This window comes from Fukomys damarensis, unplaced genomic scaffold, assembly GCF_012274545.1.
Source record: "Fukomys damarensis isolate Sample0158 unplaced genomic scaffold, DMR_v1.0_HiC HiC_scaffold_2, whole genome shotgun sequence".
Lineage (NCBI taxonomy): Eukaryota > Metazoa > Chordata > Mammalia > Rodentia > Bathyergidae > Fukomys > Fukomys damarensis.
The window spans coordinates 5,766,111-5,771,504 of record NW_022900914.1 but is presented as its reverse complement, the minus strand read 5'-3'; the positions used below and the strand labels follow the sequence as shown (position 1 = coordinate 5,771,504).

Genomic DNA, 5,394 nt, shown 5'->3' with positions numbered 1-5,394 from the left:
GAGCCACCCGTCCGCCCCATGCGGATCTCCGGGCGCCCTCTGCGTGCGAAGCCTGAGTCGGCCGGGAGCTGCAGAACTGGACAGGGCTGGTAGTGAGACGAACGCTTCGCGCCTGTGCTCAGCGCCTTGGAGTTCAGCACCTGCCCTGGCCGGGCCCGGCGCGCGGAGAGAGGATGCGGCCTCCCCCACTCCGGCGCACGTATTAGGTTCTCCCTTTTCAAGGAAAAGAACTGTGCCTGGGACATCAGCTGAATTGCAACAGGATCTCTGTCCTGCCCAAATGATTCGGGCTCTCTGAAGATAGGGTACGGTATGACTAGTGCTGCGGAAATAATGACAGAATTTTTTTCTTCATTTCCGTCCCCAAAAGATCCAGGAATCTAGGGAGATAGCCCACCCAATAAACTTGGAGTTAACATTTGCTGGAAGGCTGGAGATTTTTCTTTAGCGTTCTCTTTTCTGACTCTCATTCTTAGCTACGTTGTTCCAAAGACTGATAGAAAATTAATTCTCATAAGGGGTTCTGGGAGGTATCCACGCGGGGAAAGGCCTGAGCAAAAGTACCCAGAACAGGCTGTGGAGGGGTTCTTCTTCCACGTATCCACTCCGCACTGTCCCGCGTGGCCAGGTCACAGACGAGGAGGGGGCCTGGCTTTGATGTCCAGCAATGGTGATGGTCAACCGCGCAGGCCAGGATCACTCACGCGTGAACACACACACACACACACACACTCGCAATGGAATTTCTCCAAGGCACATCCCCAGAAGCTTCTGAGACTAAAGAAGCCTGAAGAGCCCTGCATGGTGAAGTCTGTAATCCCAGCACTCGGGAGGCTGAGGCAGGAGGTTCGCTGTGAGTTCTAGACCAGCCTGAGCTACACAGTGAGATCCAGGTCAGTCTCAACTACATAGTGAGACCCTGTCTCAGAGATAAGCCTGAAGACGAGCTAGCTCCATGTGTTATGGCTATAGGCAGGTACGTTCTGAGTAGGTGTAGAACAGGGATTTGTAACCTGGGTAGTCCTATGAGACGGCTTCAGTTGAATGCACAGTATTTTATGGAGAACACCATTTTTCTTGGGGAGATTGCATTGAACTTTCAAGGGGTCCCTGATTCCCCTACCCACCACCTCAAAGAAAAAAAGTTTTTTTAAAAAACCATGTCTACCCTAGGACTTCGACTTTTTCTTAGACTAAAATAACTGTTGAGAAATGGGAGGGCTAAAGCGAAATTAAGAGAAATTGTGGTCCGTTCACTCGCAGTTGTTTCATTGGGACCACAACTCCCAGTGACCCTTGCGGCAAAATCCGCGTTATTGGCCAATGGGAAGGACTTTTCCTAACGTGACACATGGAGTAGCCAATAGACAGAATGGCAAGCGTGCTCAGCTTCTGCTCACCTATCAGGGACTGTGGGCCGATACTTCCGGTAGTTGCGCAGGAACTCGGCTCCAGGTAACTTTGGATGGGGGGTCACCTCCAGGGAAGCTGGATTTATGTGGGCCCGGAAGACTAAAGATGTTTTGTCTTCAGTTAGCAGCCGTGGCGGGTGTGGGAGGCTGGGAGTGAGGCGAGAGGGAGGTGGACAGCGCTTGGGGGGATAGGTTAGGGAGGTGGAGATGCAGGTGTGGGGAGGTGTCTGAGGAGAATGCGGCGGGCCCACGTGTGAGGGGTTGGAGGATGAGGACTGGGTCACGGGTGAGTTTGAAAGAACGAATATGTTTCTCGTGGCTCACGGGTGATACTTTAGGGAGTATGTCTTAAAGAGGTCATCCAAAGAAAAGGAAATGTTTGATGTGTAAAGGGTTTTATCACAGCGTCATTTACAGGAGAGTAAAGTTAGCTACAGCCAGGTGTTTGGGAGTAAATTCAGTAAATTATGTAATTTCACTGTTTATGAAGTGACTTCTAAAAGTAATTTATAAAAATTCTAAGTAACCGGAACATGCAGGGCCGAAGATGTAGCTCAGTGGCGCTGCACGTGCCTCGCAAGCACAAGGTCCTGAGTTTGATCCCCGGTACAAAAAAAAAAAAAAGGAAAATAAAATTAAATATGTAATTATAAGTGAAAATATAATGGTGTAATATACCAAGTTGTACAGTGTTAAAATGTAGGAAGCGATTGACTTAGACTAGCTCCTGCACTAAGCCCATCAGACCCAACCAATATAGAGTAATCACAGCAGCAGAACATAATTGCTCAATCTATTACATTTATTTTCCTTTTTTAACAACATTATGAAAAAGTTTTAATTCCCAAACTGTAAAGTCAAAGTCTGAAAAGTAGTGGTCATAATTTTCCTTGAGGAATGGTTTTTGGTGAATTTCTCTTTAATTTTTTGTACCTTTTATGTGTTTGGTTTTTTTTTTTTCTAAATGTAGAGTTTGAATTTATTTTAGAGTGTAAATGCAATAAACTTGGCGGTTGTGTACCTGTGTTTAAACTTTCTGGAAATGCTCCATTTCACCTAAATCCCATGGTTCTCTCTCACGAGTTCCCTTAAGAGATTAAAAACAAGTGATCATATGCTCAGCACCTGGTTCTGATCTTTTCTCTCTTTAAAATACTCAGGGCTCTTGATTTCAGAAAGTTTATAGTTTGGGGATTGAGAGATAATGGTACAGGTATTCCTCGCTTAAAGACCTACCTGTTTAATGACTATTTGGACTAATGACCAAGGCATGCTGTCTCTTTGGAACTTACAATATAGGAACATAAGTGGCATTGCAGCCTTATGGTGGCTTCTTGTGTGTGAAAACTTGTGGATTCTGTGTGTGAAAACTCCACACAGATTTCTTTGTGGGTTTACTGACTACAGTACTGTATGGACAGTACTGTATCTTTGCAACACTTCTATACAGTACAGTACTGTACAGTATGTAATGATGTGGCAGCCATTCTGCTGTTTTTCTGATGTCTATTTCAGGTGTGACAATTATAGTGTGACAATGTATAATACTCCTTTTTTTTGAATAGTAGTATCATGAGATCTGGGTACCTTATTCTGTATTGTACTTTATTGTGTACCCCTTAGTAGAAGATGTCATCAGAACGGAAAAGCATGAGTTCACCAGGCGAAACAAAAGAAGGCTATCTATCTTGACATGAAAATGAAGTTCATACAAGATTTTGAAGCTGGTAAAAAAGTTAAAGCAAAAAACACAGAACTAGAATCTGGTGCATTGAACCATTTCAATAATCCTCAAGGATAAAGATAGTGAAAGAAGCAGTGAAAACATCAATAGGATTTAAAACCATAACTTTGCAGCAGAAAGGCCTCTTTCATGACATGGAAAAATTATTGGCCATCTGGTTTGATGACCAGATATAAAAAGAATGCCAATGAGTCTTTCAATAATTCAAACCAAACACTCACTATCTTCAAGACTTTGAAAGAACATAAAGGTGAAGAATTGATGGAAATTTTTACATCCAAGTCATGTATGGTTTCAGCAGTTTTGTGGAAGATTCAACCCGTATAGTTGGCGTGTCAGTGACAAGTGCAGACATAGAAGCAGCAGAAAAATTCCTTGACCAATTTGATAAAATCAGAAAGGCAGCTACTGCCCAGAAAAAATCTTCAATGTGGGTGAAACCAGACTTTGTTTTGGAAGAGAATGCCTAAAAGGTTCTACATACACAAGTTAAAATAATGCCCAGCTTCAAGGCTTTCAAGGACAGTCACACTGTTGGGAGGAAATGTTACTGAGTTCAAATTGAGGCCTTTCCTCTACCACTTGAAGAACCTCCTTGTATTGAAGCAGCTTAGTAATCATGTGCTGCCTGTTTACTATCAAGTGAGTAACAAGGCTGGGATGACTTAAGCTTTCTTTGAAGCTTTGAAGACTGGTTCATCAACTGCTTTATACCCCTGGTGAAGTACTACTGTCTGGAAAAGGGCATTCCCTTTAAAATTATCCGCCTGCTTTGCATCAGGAGGCCACCCCCAGCATCTTGATCTACAACCAGATGTAAGGGTAATGTATCTACCTAAAAATACAACTGCTGTCTTGCAGCCCATTAATTAGGGAGCTATAGCTACTGTTTGCATTCAACTTTTAGCAAAGCTGTAGCAGCAACAGAAAACATGAATGATTATGTTACCTTAGTGATTTCTGGAAATCATACATTTTAGGCTGCATTAAGAACCCTGAATCAGCTTGGGAAGGAGTGAAAGAAAAGTGTATTTAAGGCATATGGGGAAAATGCCTAAAAAGTTCATGCATAATTCAGAAGCACTTGACAAAGATGAACATGTCATTCTCATAAAGGAAACCACTGTGGAACTTGCTAACATGCTTAATTTGGAGATTGAAGTGCAAGGTATTGAAGACCTAGTGAAATATACTGAGAGAGAGCTAAGTACAGAAGATTTAATAGAGTTGGAAACACAGCACCACTTAGAAGAGGAGGAGGAAGAGGAAAGAATTGAAGTACTGTACCAGAGAAGTTCACTGCAAAGGGATTAGCAGGTGTGTGCTCAAAAGCCAATGCAGCTGTGTTAGAATTAGAGGCTATGGATCCAAATGTTGAATGGTTTGTGAAAGTGGAATGGCAAATGAGTAAACTTTTCATGGTATTGTGAAGTTTATGAAGTAAAAAAAAAAAATATGACAAAACAGACCACGCAGAGATTCTTCACAAGAGCTACACCCAAGACCCATACTATGAGTTCCATTTCAACTTTGTTATCTCCCTTACTTGGGCCTTCTGCATCTCCTGATCATAATTCTGATGATGACACTGGGGAGGACTTTGAAGGATTCCATGACTGAAATGTTAGCTTGAGTGCCCCCATACACACATACACACACTTTGCACTTGTGTGGCCAGCGTGGCACCACTGAGCTAAATCCCCCCTCCAGAATGCCGCTTTTTTTTTTTTTTTTGACAGTTCTATATATCTTGCTTATAAAACCTTAATATATTTTTTTGTATGGCACACTTTGGTACAGTACACTTACAGTACTATAATTTTTGCTGGTTATATTGTACAGTACAGTTTTGTATATTTATGTCCTGCTATACTTGTTTTTTGAGACAGTTTCACTGTGCAGTGCAAGGTGTACTTGAATTCAGTATGTAGTCCAAGCTGACCTTAAACTCTTGGCAGTCTTCCTACCTCAGCCTCCAAAACTCTAAGATTATAGGTGTGTGCCACCATGCCTGACTGTTCTGTTATATATTATAGTACCGCATTAAGAGTTACATAATTTTTTTAAAAAAAGAGTTATATAAGTAGCCAGGCGTGGTGGTGCACGCCTGTAATCCCAGCACTCGGGAGGCTGAGGCAGGAGGATCGCTGTGAGTTCAAGACCAGCCTGGGCTACATAGTTCCAGGGCAGTCTCAACTACATTGTGAGACCCTGTCTCAAAAAAACAAAACAAAACAA

At 42.6% G+C, this 5,394-nt stretch overlaps 1 protein-coding gene across 5 annotated transcripts in view; it reads left to right on the top strand.

The window, feature by feature from the left end:
* The first annotated feature begins 1,422 nt into the window (after positions 1 to 1,422).
* The window catches only part of Wdcp (WD repeat and coiled coil containing), a 27,489-nt gene continuing 23,517 nt past the window's right edge, over positions 1,423 to 5,394 (top strand). For 3 of the 5 annotated variants that reach the window (XM_010604901.3, XM_010604899.3, XM_010604902.2), the window contains exons 1-2: positions 1,423 to 1,455; positions 3,036 to 4,473. The gene's annotated coding sequence lies outside the window, so the exon portion shown is untranslated. Of the gene's footprint in view, positions 1,456 to 2,875; positions 4,474 to 5,394 lie in introns of those variants that run through there. The other 2 variants (XM_010604900.3, XM_019204630.2) reach the window with 2 other exon arrangements.